Source organism: Python bivittatus, unplaced genomic scaffold (genome assembly GCF_059951505.1).
Source record: "Python bivittatus isolate LINGU-HERP-01145 unplaced genomic scaffold, Pbiv_v1 ctg000700_np1212, whole genome shotgun sequence".
NCBI lineage: Eukaryota > Metazoa > Chordata > Lepidosauria > Squamata > Pythonidae > Python > Python bivittatus.
The window spans coordinates 7,232,905-7,248,473 of NW_028277098.1; positions in this window are offsets into that span (position 1 = coordinate 7,232,905).

Sequence of the window (15,569 nt, forward strand, 5' to 3'; positions counted from 1 at the left end):
TCAAACCTTTAAAAAAACAAACAAAGAAAACATAAAATATAACCCCCTTTTAACTATAAATATTAAAATCCAAATTGTCCATATTGGTAAAGATAAATTATAGAACTGCTCAGATCGCCGTGAAACAGTTACCAACTTCAAAGAAAATTTGCAGGAGAAAATGAAATACTCCTGGCAGACTGCAAGATGGCATGTTCTCCCTCTGAAATGGGAGATGTTACAATTTAATATTACAGACTACAAGAAAATTCTAAATAATATTTTCATGTCCAGTTTGAAAGATTGATAAAAGGCTGAGGTTACACACTTAATTGTATAATTTGTACATAGAAATAAGGAGACTTGACTTAGCACCACACAGAAAAAGAAAGAGGTTTAACATGTACATCTGCCTAGATCCTTAAGCTCTGCCTCTAGTTTTTAAAGGGACTAACCTTTTTCCAGCTGCAGCAGGGACTGAGCTAGCCTGGCATAAAGTTGTACTATACAGTACTTTTCAAATTTTACTCACTGTCACTTCTTGTATCATTTTGATTAGAATTTTACCAAACATCTTCCCAGGTGTGCAAACTAACCCCCCCTGTGGCTTTCACTCTTCCTCCCTTTCCCTTTGTATATAGGAACAATAACAACATTTCCCCCAGTCATTAAGCACATGTTACTTACATGTTGAACAAGAGACACAGTTACACCATAAGCAAATTGCATCCATATTTTAACATTTTTTTCAGTTACACTGTCTACAGCTGCAGTTTTATATATTTTTTCAACATTCTCATAGTATTTGTTACTTTCTTTTCATCTTTTTTTTTCCTGGACACTAACATTTATAACATTCATTTCAACTTGCCTCCAACTTATTACTGTTATTGCCAAACAAATCTCTAAAATACTCCATCCAGCATGTCCCTACTTCAGTGTCATCCTAGAGGGGATGCCCCCTCTTTAGCTCTTATTCATTCTGCTAAGCATCTTTCTTCATCCTTCCCATTGGAGCAATGGCACACACTTCTGTGATACTCTGTTACGTTCTTTCACTCTTTTCCACACCCTCTTGCCTTACCTCAACTTTCCATTCAATTTACAGAGATATTATTCTGTCTTCTAATTTTTTTTCTTAAAAGACTTTCCTGAAATCATTCTACCTTCACTCTAATTTCTTTCACTCCTATCTTTTTTCCCCCCAAGATCCACTCTTGACACTACCAAAAATGGTCTGTCCTACATTCAGAACCTTTCATCACCTGTGTATCCATCACTAACTCTCTTTCCCTTTCATCATAAAGAATCAAATTACTGTAATCATCTTTTTAGAATTATAGTCACACCATTGCCATATGTACATATGAATAAACTCTTAAAAACACATGTTTGAAACGAATAAAATGTTTTCTAAGCAGATGCTCATCAGTCATTCTTCTCATTCATTGAGTCTCTGAATAGCCCAACGTTTTCTGTATTCTCTCATGTTGTTCCCACGTCACCCAAGATAACGTTTTTCCTCTCGTTTGCATTCACAATTTTCCTCCAAGAACTCATCTCTAGTTCTTCCATTAGCAGCATCTGATGAAATCTTCCTGGTAGAATCTAGATTTCACTGAATTATGTTGTGAAAGTACATAAAAATCTTTAGCACACCTTTGAGGTCAGATATAGAAAAGAACACCTGCTACACCCTGAATAACTGACTCCAGTTAGCTTCCCCTTAAGATATACAATTTGTGAAACTCATTGTGTACCTTTGGGTCACATACTCTCTTTCAGCCCAACCTACATTACTGGGTTGTTGTGAAGGGAGATCTCATGAAAGCTGCCTTGAGCTTCTAAATGAAAGACAACATAGAAATCTAACAAATAAACAGATAAACAATATTGACTGAGCCAATTTTGCTTTGGCCGATGTGATGGACTGGAATTGTGGGGGCCAGAATCGGGGAGTAAAGAATGCTCTTTCATCTCCCGAAGCGCGGGGAAGAGATAAGCGGATGAGGCTGGCACCTCCCTGAGGAATTCACTCTGTTTTGACTGGCTGACTTTGGGAACTGAGGTTTCAGTCTGCGAAGATTCTTGATAGAGGTTGCAGCTAATAAACCTTGTTGGATTGAACCTGCATGGTCTCCTGGAGTTCCCTGGGCTAAACCTGACAGCCGTGTTGCAATGCAGTTCAAATAGCAAAACCTCCATTTCACAATTTGCAAAGCTGGAACTCCGGGGCTTGGTGTGGCCTTTTTTTCCCATTTTCAGAATGTGAACATTTATTATTTATTTATTTATTTATTGAATTTAGATGCTGCCCAACTCCAACAAATTCTGGGTGGCTTGTAACAATAGCATAACATAAAAACAACAGAAATACCAAAAATAACCAGAACAATACAACAGTAAGTACAAAATAATTATGAGATGGCAATCAAAACAACAAAGCAAACATAAAATATCACAAACAAACCTGGGGAAATAGCTGGGTTTTCAAGGCCTTCTGCAACACTATCAGGGTGGGAGCCATAGGGATCTTGTGGGGGACCTCATCCCAGAGAGCAGATGCTGCTTCAGATAAGGTGTGCTTCCTGGGTCCCGAAAGATGGCAAGATGATTAATTGAGGGGACCCAGAGTGTGCCCACTCTGCCGAATCATACCAGACAGGCAGAAACTACAGAAGACAGGCGGTCCCTTAAATAGCTGGATCCTATGCCTAGCACTTTGAATCATACCCAGAGGTATACTGGCAACCAGTCCAGCTAGTGTAGCAAGGGTGATATGTGGGCATGCCAAGGGAATCCCATCACTGCTTTCGCCACTGCATTCTGGACCAGTTGAAGCCTCTGAATCATCTTCAAGGGCAGCCCATGTAGAATGCATTGCAGTATTGAGTCATGAGGTGACAAAGGCATAAGTGACTGTCTGGAGGGCTGACCAATCCAGGATAGGGCACAACATGTGTATCAGATGGAACTGGGCAAAGGCTCCCTTGGCCATGGCTGCCATCTGGTCTTTTAGCAGGAGCTATGAATCCAAGAGAACTTTCAAGTTGCACACCATTCTTGACTGGGAAAGTGCAACTCCATCCAGGAGTAAAGATGGGAAATCCCCAGACCTGCACAACATCCAGGCATTTCAACAGCCTCACTTGGATATACAGGTAGTCCTTGGTTAACAACTGCCTTGTTGAACAATGATTCAGACTTACAGTGGCACTGAAAAAGGAGATTTTTAACTGGTCCTTGAACTTATGGCTGTCACAGCATCCTTGTGGTCATGTGATCACAATTCAGGCGCTTGGCAACCAGTGCATATTTATGATGGTCGCAGCATCCCATGATCATATGATTGCCATTTGTGACCTTCATAGCCAGCTTCCAACAAGCAAAGTCGGAAGCCGGCAGGTCATGTGATATTGCATTTAATCACCACACGTGATTTGCTTAACAACTGCAGCAGAAGTCCCAATTGTGGTCATTAAGTGAGGACTAGCTGTACTCAGGTTTCATCAGCATACTGACGATACCTGGGACTTCCAGGGGAGGTATGGCAAACTGAAGATGTCTCCGCAAAAGTGGAGCCAATGAACACAGCACAGATCAAGGAACAGTGAGTAGACCAGTTACTTGGAACTTCTCTGGATAAGGAAAGGATGGAAGATTGCATACATGTGCTCCGGATGGCTGCTTCTCGCAAGGAGACTGCAAGACAGCAGTTTTCTGTGGGTTTGAGCACCAGGAGACAAAGGGATTAGCCATTTTGCTTGCAGCTATGGTGGAACCTTTTAAAGGACACTAAGTTTGCAAACCTCACTTTCTAATCACTTTAGGAAATTGCCTATTAATCATCTTAAAGCTATTAGAGACCTTCAGAATGACAAGTTTTAAAAAATTGTAATAATTTATAATTATATTAAAGTATAATAATAAATAATAATAAATTAATTATAAGCTTAAGAACTTAATTTGAAATAAACAGCAAAAAGCTAAAGATTTTGATCCAAGAAAGTTATAAATGGATTAAGGGTCCAGATAAAATTGGAATATTGACTTTTACTGTAAGATTTTGGAATTAACTATAAAAAATAAATAGCTTCTTGTGGAAAACAAACTAATTTTGGTTATCATGGCTATTGTAAGTCATAACAAAGATAAATTACTTTATGATTTTAGAAACTAGACACTAGAGGGGACTAAAGATTCTAAGCAGAAGGAAAAAAAATACAAGCCTGTTCTTGATGTCACGTAATACTGGGACTTACAAAATGACACAAAATGTTATAACATTGGAAATATTAAAGGAGATCTTTGAAGAATGGAGCCAGAAATTAATAACTACAATATCAACACTGTCAGTAATGATGTCTGCTTCTATGGATAGACTATGTCCAAAAGATGTTAATGAAGGAATGACAGATGACAAGATGAAAAGACAGAGAAAGTACAGAAAGTGGAACTACAAATAACAGGCCAAGAGAATGATTTGGAAAAGGACGCTTTACTGGATATACAAAAGAAAGTAGCTGAAGTTTTAAAAATTAAAAGGGAAATACAAGTGATATACCAAGAGAATGACCTGGAAAATGACCTGGAAAATTTACAAAAGCAGCTTTGTAAAGCCTTGAATAAATCTGTGCGATGGAATAAAAAAGAATTGAAGAGAAATCAAATTCTATGACAATATTTGATTGAACTAAAGATTAAGATTGTTAGAAGTAAAAGAAAGGAATATAAAGCTGGTTTATTTAATCAAGATTAAAATAAAACTTTTTTTTTTTTTTGCAAAGTTCTGGCAATTTGCTGACATCAGGAATGAAAAGTTGATGTTTTATGGATTTGCTTATAGATAAGGGATGGGATATGGAATGAAGAGATATCTGTTTGTAACCTTATAGGGGGTGAAGAGTTACTAAATTTGTTTATACTTGTTATGATGAAGGTTGGAAGTCACTCCTTTATATATTTTTCTTTTTCTTTATTATATTTTTTTCTTTTTCTTCTTTCTCTTTTTTCCTGCACTTTTTAATTATTTTTTTCCATTCTCTTTCTCTTAGTTTGTATTAGCTTTTACTATTGTAATCAAAATTCTTAATAAAATTATATTCAAGCATACTGATGATACCTGACCCCAAACTGGTAGATGACCTGACCCCGCAATTTTATGTACTATAGATGTTAAACAGTAAGTGAGAGAGGTTTGATCCCTGTGGCACCCCACACAAGAGAGGCCTAGAGAGCAACCACTCCCCTCCCTCTGGTACTGATTGGAACCAACTGCAAAGGAAGGAAGAGAACTGCTATAATATGGTGCCACCAATTCCTAGCCCTGGAGATGGTCCAGAAGAATTCTGTGTTTGACAGTATCAAAGGCCACCAAAAGATCAAGGAGCACAAGGATGGGTGTATCACTTCCATCCTGGCTCTGCCACAGGTCCTCAACAAGCATTACCAAGGTTGTCTCCATACTAAATCCCAGCCTGACCCTCAGCTGAAACAGGTTTAGATAATCTGTTTCCTCCAGAGTTCTTTGTAACTGCAGCCTAAAAAGGAAAAGTTGGAGACAGGACCATAGTTGTCTAAAAGTTGGGCCCAGGGATGGCCTCCTGAGGAGGAGGTGCAGCATAAGGTCCTTCAAGGCCACTGGTACCACTCAAGACACCACTGCATGGACCAACTATAGGTGACTTCCTCACCCACCTTCTCAAGCCAGGAATGGCCTGGGTCCAACAAACAGGCAGCTGAATTAACCATGAGAGAACCCTGTCCACTTCCTCAAGAGTCATTGACTCAAACTCATCCCAGATCACACCACTAGGCTGTGCCCCTGGCACCCGATCTGCTCAGTCCAACTTGGAGCTGATCTGAGCCAGTTTATCCACTCAATAGCCAGAATATTCCTCACAGCAGCCTTGCAGACGACCCAGTGGCCTGTCCCTACCCCTCAGGGACTAGGTTAGCCTAAACAGGGTCTCTGAACAATTATTGGTGGATGTAATAAGAGTGGTGTACCAGATGGAGCTTTGCTGCCCTTATTAACACAAGGTAGTCCCTAATATGGGCTTTTACCCATGTTAAAATGTAGATTAGCGTGTTGTATGTACACAGCCAGAATAACATGAGGTTGTTTTATGTAGAGTGTCAGAGGTAGGAAATACATACATGGTTATTTAGAAGGATTGAGGGATACTCGATGTTTGCAAGGCAAGAGCTAATATAACAAGGCAAATGCAGCCAAACTCAGTACGTGTGCCAAACCTTTGCTGGAACATTAAACATAAAATACCACACAAAGACAAGAGCACTTACTGAGGCAGAAAGGTATGAACAACAGGGAAACAATTGTCAGCACAGAACCTCTTGTCCTTTCCCAAGGCCTGAAAACACAGATTTGAAGCCTCTTCACCAGCTGTGCTCTGAACAGTTTCTCTTGAAGACTTAGCAGAAGGTTAGCTAGTGCAGCCAAAGAGATTCAAAGGCTTCTCTGCAAGACTTTCTGTTCCCATTTATTAGAGACTTTTTTGTAAACTTGGTCAATATTGGAGACCATTAATGAGATGTTACCTGTTCCCGTCAGTCTGAAACAAGAAGTTCCAGAGATACAGCAAAAATCTACCTCATTGTTGGTAGGAAAAAGTAGCAATTGCTTTAGACCAGGGCCTGACTTTTGATATCTCCCTGGAGTTCCTGGAACAAAAATAGAAACTGTCTCCACATCACGCACATCAATATCTCACCTTTGGGGTGGGTAGGGGGGTGCTTCTTGCAAATGCATTTCAGAAGCAGGGAAATAAGAAGAGAGACAGTGCCAATACATGCCAAACATTGTTTTCAGGAAATGCAGTTGTTAACCAACATTTGCATTCCTTTCTAATGTCTTGAATGGTTTCTCAACAGAAAATGCATGTTTTGACAAAGCCTCTTTTGTCTGTAATTTCAGGCTGTCAAGCTGTATGCCACCACATGAGGGCAGTCAGTCCATCTCTTTCCTTATTGATTAGCTATTTGCTTTTAAGAGAATGAAACTTCTCTCACACAGCCTTCTAGTTCTTTTATGACCAAACTGCATGTAATAGCCATCATCACACTGTCTTTTAATGAGTGGGTTGCTTGATGTTTAAACTAGATTAGAGTAGCAGCAGGAACAAAGGTAGAGATTTACTTTCCTATAATAGGAAAAATGTACAAGGTAAAATAGCTGTTTTATGTATTGATTGTAGCAGGAACACTATAAAACAGAAGACATAAAGAGGCACCTCCACTGGAAAAGTTTTGATTTAATCCAGTGTGTGGGTCCACCACAATGAGACATAAGTAGTTTCATGATATATTTTAAAGAACATAGCTGCTTTTTGTACATAATGCTTCCAGATATAAGAAAATCACACCATGATGTGGAAACAAAATCCCTGAAATAACGAAAGTGTGTATATAAAATGGAAATCAAAGTGGATCTTTTCTCCCTGGAATTTACACTTCTTGGGAAAATATGCAACAAGAAAGCTGTACAATCAGCCTAATAGGTTTTGCTGAGCTAGGCAAAGGAGATGGCTAAGAAATCAGAGAGCTGTGGTTCCATCTCACCTGGAGGACACCAGGGAAATTACCTACTTTCAGTGGACCTGTTGAATGGGTAGGGAAAGGCACTCATGATGCTGAGAGAGGAAGGACTGGATACGACTTAGGACATGAGTGCACAGCCTGTAGCTCCAGGGCTGCATGTTGTCCTTTCAAGCTTTCGGTATAGCCTAAGAACCTCATTCAAAGTTGCTGCTGGGCTTTATGTAAGTATTTTTATTTACTTATTTGTCAGATTTATATAGCTGCCCATCTCATAAAACAAGTGACTCTGGGCGGAGTACAACAAATTATGGTGGCTTCATTCTTTACTCCTGGCAACATCCCTGTAGTTTTCTTGGCAAGATTTTCAGAAGAAGTTTGCCCATGCCTTCTTCCTAGGGCTGAGACAGAGTGACTGGCCCAAAGTTACCCCCCTGGCTTTGTGCCTAAGGTAGGACTAGAATTCACAATCTCCCGGTTTCTAGTCTGGTGCCTTAACCACTACACCAAACTGGCTCTCCTATTAGAATTTCCTATAGTATTATGTATTACTTATATTCCACCAATTCAATGAGTACTAAAACAGGTAACCACAGCTAACTTACACAATACAACATTACAAAGACAAATGGCAGAAGAGATGTATCTTGGCCAAACTTCTCAAGGTAGGGATAAGAGGAATCAAGCACAGTCAGCTCCACAAAGAAATCATTATTCCCATTGAGAGCAACACAGAAAGCCCCCATCTCAGAATAAGCCTCTGAAAGCACAGTGTGTTCAGAAGGGTCTCTCTTGCAAATCTTTTCCATCCCAACAAAGATTTGTAATAAGAAAGGAAGTCCCTCAGAGACTTAGGATCTAAGCCAGTGATGGTGAACCTATGACACACGTGTCAAAGGTGACATGCCATGATGTTTTGGGGGTCACGCCAGCATTCACCAACACCCAGCTACAACTATTATCCCTGTTTGAGTTACCAGAGAAACTGAGTTTGTTTTACTCATGTTTCATTTTTGAAATTGAAGTTTCTTTATACAATACATAACACCACACATGACTGGACTATATTTTTTTTAAAATAAGTGAATATGTAAAGAATTGTTTCTCTTTTGTTCAGGGTGGGGGTGACACACCAGTAGAGTCAAGTTAGGCATTTTCTGAATTTTTGACATGCCAAGCCCAAAAGGTTTGCCATCACTGATCTAAGCCATTAAGAATTCTAATATCAACAACTTAAATTATAGCCAGAAAACAAGTGGCAACCTGTATAATATTTTTTACTTTAACTTCATATGATCTTGGTAGCAGGCACTGATTACCAGTCTAGCTGCCACACCTTATATCAATCAAAGCTTCCAAACACTTTTCACACAGCCCCATGTAGAGCAAATTGCAATAATCAAGATTAGATGTAACAAAAGTGTCAATAAATCTAAGCAACACAGGAGTGGCCGCAGCTGGCATATTAGATATAATTGCAAGAATGCACTCCTTTCTATACTGGCCACCTGGGAATCCAGTGACAGCCAAGAATTAAGGAGCACTCCCAGACTGAGAACCTGCTTTTTCAGGAGAAATGTGACCACATCCAATGCAGGATAAAATCCAAACCCTAAACCTGGGTTACTATTTAATTAATCTAGCCTTATTTTTCCTAGATGTCATCAGCATAATGGTATCCCTCCTCTCCGTAGCTTCAGATGATCATCTCCAGTAGTTTCATGTAGATGTTGAACAGGATACAGAACAATAGACATTCCTGGGAGATACTCTAATTCAAGATATACTAGTTGGTAAACAGCATTTCCCCAGCACCACCTTTTAGAAATGGCTTGAAAGGACAACATGCAGCTTTGGGTATAGCCTAAGAATCTCATTCAAAGTCGCTGGAATGACTGCCCTGAAGTTTCAGCTGCACTGGGTGATCTAAAAGGATATTATTTATGGTCTATGGTATCAAAAGCCATCAAGGGGTCCAGAATTAATAGGCTGCACTTCCTCAGTCCAGTTCCCAATATAGGTCATCCATCTGTGTGATTAAAGCTAACAGACCTATGTCCCAGTCAAAAGCCCAACTAAAATGGGTCCAAGTGGCAACCATCTCTCCTAAAAGTATTTGCAGTTATGAGGCTGCCATCTTCTCGCCTATCTTTACAGAAATTAAATGTCTAAGATTGACTTGTAGTTACTCATATCTTCCAGGTTAAGGAAGGGCTTGTTTAACAAATGTGCCTTATCAGCTTCCTTTAGATGGGGAAAACATGTCCCTCCCTGCTTCCACAGTAAAGAGGCATTGGTCTCTTCTCTTTCCTTTGGAGCTGTCCAATCCTCATGATGTGATCAGCTTCAGGGGCAAACGGCAAGTAAACCAGTGAGAGTTCCCATCTTTCCATATATCTGTCTACATCTTCAAAGTCTACAAATGGAAAAGGACCTAAATAATAGGTGAGAAATGTGAGAAAAAGAGACAATTACAGACAATAATCACACTAACTGTATTTAATTGAATTTACATGGCCATTTAAATTCAATTTAGATTTTGTTCTGGCCCTACCAATACATAAATGAAGGGCCAAATTGGCCCTTCGTTCAAAAAGGGAATATGGTAAGGTGGTGGACATGTTTGTTAATAAAGTTGCAGTTAGCATGTCATCTCATACAAACACAGCCAACAGTTAACTTTTTAAGTTTCCAGCTCCCATAGTTATAGGAGAACACTTGCACCATTTCCTTTTATCCTGCCTGCCTGCCTGCCTTCCAAATCCATTATTTCTTTCAAGTAAAGAAGAACAGATAACAAATAAATACAATTTGCTTTGTTTTTATTTTGATCATTGGAACAGATTTCCACACTGTAGATCTTGGATACATGTTTTGGGTTCTATTTTTTTTTTTTTGGTGAAAATGCAAGAAGTCTTTTGAGAATATGCTTAACTCTTCATGAAGTAATAAATGTGTATATGGAGTATAAGTGGAAATATTCACAAGAGGGAATATTTATCCATACAGTACCAAGAAATGCCTTCACATAGAAAGCTGGCAGGTTAGAAGAATGGGTTTTATCTAGTTTTTTTCTCTGACATATCTGCAGGGGAAGTGGGTTTGCACAAGGGCTCCCTTCCTGCAGCCTGTAGCAAAGCTGCTCACTCACAGATCTATATCTTTAATGGGAACCAGCCTGTTTTTCACCTTAAGAATAAAAAAAGAGAGAAGAGGAAATATTTCCTCTTAGTTCCTCCCCCCCCCCCCATTTCTCATTATAAGGAACAAACTTTTTGATTCACACTAGGAAAATCCAGCTTGACTTTTTCAGCTCCAAATAGAATCCAATTACTTTTCCATGTGAGTGATGAATAAACATCCAAAGCCCAAAATAGATATTAATATTTATAGGGAGCAATTGCTGATCCGGAAGTCTGGAGGAAATAAATTGCTTCCACCCTGAGCACTGCCCTCCTTCTGTTTTTCACTCAGCTAAACTAGATTCATTGCACTGCCCCACATCACAGCCTTTGCTTCAAGGGAGTATGCTGCAGAATCCCTGCATAAATTGGATGGAGAACTTCCTAAACCATCTAGCACAGGCTTACAACTGCCTGCACTGCAATCTGGTTGATTGACATGTCAAAGAGATATTGCCTTGTGGATCTCAGAAAATGATGCAAGATCCTTGTTGATGGTTACTGTACCAGTTACTGAGCATCAAAATTTTATGAAAAGAGCTGAACCAAACTGGAGTTATCCAAACATCTGATAACTGAAAGCACACCTTTTCTTGTTTTAAATCTATATTTAACATTCACACTTGGCTTTTCAGCTATAACATCTTTTTCTCATTGTGAAGGTCAAAGAATTGTTTACTCCCCAGAGAATCCATTTCTTGCAATTTATGGGAGTCATTATTTGGGGTATAATCCCCCTCATTCAGAAATGCAAATAGCAATACCGTCCCAAAGTCTAATTGTCTCTTTGCATCAGGAATTATTCTAGAGATGTTGTGAAATTCCCCTCCTCTTCTGTGGACCAGACTTTGGAAACTGGTGCTATTGAGGGGCAGCTATTAAGGACCTCACTCAGTAGACTGAACAGGAGGGATCCCCAAAGCCACCAATATATCATGCAAATGCACAAACAACCAAATTTTAATTACCATTAACTGAGAATTTTAAATGATCTTAGGCATTCCCGTCTTTGAGAATTTTACTTATTTCTTACTCACCCTGACAGTTCTTCTCTAGCACTGGGCAAGTTTGGCAAATACAGAAATTACTGAGTTGAACAGAATTCTTCAACAGGCAGATAGATTTTACTAAATCTGAATATACCGTCTCTGTCCCAGGAGAACCTTCTACAAAGCCAATTTCTTTTCAAGGGAATGTAGTGGAAATTATGGGACTGTATATATACATACACACATTCTAAAACGCACAAGGTCTTTACACTGTTTCAAGAGTAAACCCAGTCAGCTCAAAACATGTAGTTCTGTCTCATCCTTTGTCTGAATTGGGTGGCATCAGAGGTAAACGTAGGACACTCTCTGAGAATCCAGAACTCACTGGTTTTCTTTTCACTCCCTCTCAGAATTCTGCCTGGCACTTCTATAACATCGGAGCTCCAGCAGAATGGCTGCTGATGCTTTTTATTTATTACCTTGCCTCTTCCCCCTGAAAGGTCTGCACAGTTGCAGTGCTCCTGTTTGGCTCCTTTGTGTAACAGGAGCCCCTTTGTTACATTCCTCCAAAAACGGCATCTGATGGTGATGTTTTGCTCTGCATTCTGTATAGTTTAACTGAGGGTTTCTCAACCTTGGCAACTTTAAGATGTGTGGACTTCAACTCCCAGAATTCCCCAGCCAGCATATGCTGGCTGGGGAATTCTGGGAGTTGAAGTCCACACGTCTTAAAGTTGCCAAGGTTGAGAAACCCTGGTCTAACTCGATTGGCCAGCACAGTATGAAGCTGGAGGGGCAGCTCCACTTCTGAAAGGACTATATCCATGTAATTATGTCCCAAAGGGTGCACACGAGCTGGCAGAGAGAAGGTAGGTTGGGATACAGCAGAAGCCTATCTAGCCACAGTATAATGAGGGCTCCTTTAATATCACCACTACATCAACCATCACTGAATAAGCACTATCTAACCTTCTCTATTGAAAACAATAGCATGCTGGAATGGGTTAGGCACCCAAAAGCTTCCGTAGCTCTGCTCAGACTGCATTTTGAACTTTCTGATGCTTCCTCTAAATTAAAACAAAAAATGTTTGGAATCACTTTGCAAATGTTGATTGTCAGGCTGTATCTGCTTTTGAGCTTTAGCTAAAGCAAATAACTAAACCAAAGTGGAGAAAGGCCATCCCCCTTGTTTTATAACCATTAGACCAGCTTTCCCTCTAGTTGTGTCAGGCTACTGTGCCATCATATTCAGCCACCAAGGCCATTAGTGGGGCAGGACTGGGATATCGGTGCTATTGTCCAACTTATCTAGAGCACTTGAGTTGCAATAAAGTCCAAGATTCTTTGCCAATACACTAAACTACCAGTTTAATTGTAAAGAATCTCTGGGCTTCTGCTTTGGAATAGCAGCTCCTTGCAATCTTCTCTTACTGACTCCCTCACTGGTTCAGTTCCTACTGATTTCCTAAATATAACATATGGGGTGAATTTTCTCATTATTCTCTTGTGTTTTGGATTTTTATTCCTCTTTTTAATATAAGCAAAATAAGTTGGCATTTCAAATATTTGATTTTTCCTCTGATTTTTGGTGGCGAATTGTAGAATTCTTGGACATTTGGCAAAGTTAATATCTGATCACAGCTGCAGGTCTATTCTGCATCCATGGCTCAAGCAAGAATATTGCATGAGATGAGAGCTTATACAAGGAACAACAAATTAGCTTTAATCACTGGGTGCAATTTTTTTCCTGGTCTCCATGGTGAATATGCCTTGGTTGCCTAGTTTCATACCTGTACAGAAATGCTTATAGTTATAATGTCACACCTTTCTTTCCTTTCCCCTGTGTAATGTCTATAGCAAATTCACACTGCCATTTGAATAATGCAGAAAATTGTATACATGTATGAGAAGAGATTTTTAATTTTGTTTTATTTTTAATCAGTGGCACTGCAAAAGTTAACTGCCTTTCTCCACAGCAGGAGTCATATATCTATCAAGAAAGTAATGATATTATGTATAGAGTCTATATTTCAATTTAATGGGAAATTTAAATCAGAAGAGATTTTCAGTTTTGACTCAATCTATTATAGTTTACAAATTTTATTGGGTGAATCATACTGTGTTGACTATGGTTCTTGACTTTCATTTTTGCTTACAGCCTGGATGCTTAGTCTGGTGTAGTGGTTAAGGCATCAGGCTAGAAACTGGGGGACCATGGGTTCTAGTCCAGCATGAGGCACAAAGCCAGCTGGGTGACCTTGGGCCAGTCATTCTCTCTCAGCCCTAGGAAGGAGGCAATGGCAAACCACTTCCGAAAATCTTGCCAAGAAAACTGCAGGGATTTTTCCAGGCCATTGCCAGGTATCAATACTGACTTGCCCCCACCCCTCGCCCAAAAGGTGATATATTCAATTGTTCATAATTCATTAATGATATACTGGAAAATCATAGCCTCCTAGACACTTCTGGATTCCTTTTTACTTATTTGTGCTTTATTTTCTTATGCTCTGTATCTGTTTTCTTAAATAAACTATCTCTATTATCTTTTCTAAAATATTTAATAAAAATAAAGAAAAAAGAAACATTATGACATTAAACTAGGATTGAAGCCTGGTTATAAAGGTTCAATCAATTAATAAAGTGACTTCTAATTAATTAATCATTGGATGTGCATTTAGAACAAGAAGCATATTTTGTTTATTGGAATGGGGAACCATTCTGCTTTTAGAGATACAGTCCTAAATAGAAGGAATCTATTCAATACTGCGGGTAAAGTTGAAACCAGTGGTAGATGTGGCGAAACTGAGCTGGGCCATCCCTTCTTTCTCACCCCCTCCCCTCACTGGTGCCTCCCTTTTTTCCTGCAACAAACCATTTGCAGGGTACCTTTCACATTTTATATTGAGGACAGCATGAAATTAGCCCATACAGCCTTAGTGCTACAATCTGTTGTCTTGTTTTAAAAGATGCACAAGTGTCATTTTAGGAGATCCTTGGGGGAGATATAAGACAAAATGTTTCTTTTAAAAGAGCTTTGATCTCTAAAGAACTTTAGCAATCTGTATTTAAAAATGTGTTTTCGGAAGATGTTACCATCTGATTAGACATGTCTTTTTACTTCCTTCAAATGTTTCCAATAGGAATACTGTAATCATTTATCATTTATATCCTTCCTCTTGCCTAAATGGGTGGAGATCTCATACAAGACTGCCCAAATCTTCCAACATTCTTGTGAGAGGTCTCATGTTTTAATGATTTTAAAATTTTGGGGGAGGGGGAATCAGGACAACTCTTTGGGAGGTTGCAGGCTGGAATCCTGTAGGTGCTGCACTACAGTATTCATGCCTGCTGCATTCATTCTCTCAGTCCTACAAAACAGCCATTGAATTTCCCTTTGCAGAAGGAAAGGGGAGGAGAAACAGGAAGAATTCAAAGGTAGCCAACTGCAAAGGTAGGGCTGGGAGACCATTGAATAGGGAGTGGGGGACTGCGCCATTCCAAAGCGAGAGGGGAGCCTGAATGTTATATGACTATCTATAGGCTGTCTTTTCCTCCTGTTTGAATGCTTATTTAAGTACAAGCTGAAGCATTGCTTGGAGAACCTCTAGCACATAGACAAAGGCAATTCTCTTTAATCATGCTTTCTCTCTTCCCTTTCTTTCAATTAGAGAGAATCTACCTTTCAGCCCATAGTGGTAGAGCCAACAGTTGTACGAATGCCAGGGTCATGCTGACACACCACCGTTTGAGGCAACAGTTTTGCTTCCAAAAAGAAAGGAGAAAGAAAAGGTTACAATTATCCCCATTTACCTAGAAGCGCCCTGCACAGCAACCAAACACATGCTAGCCAGCAGCAGGTTAA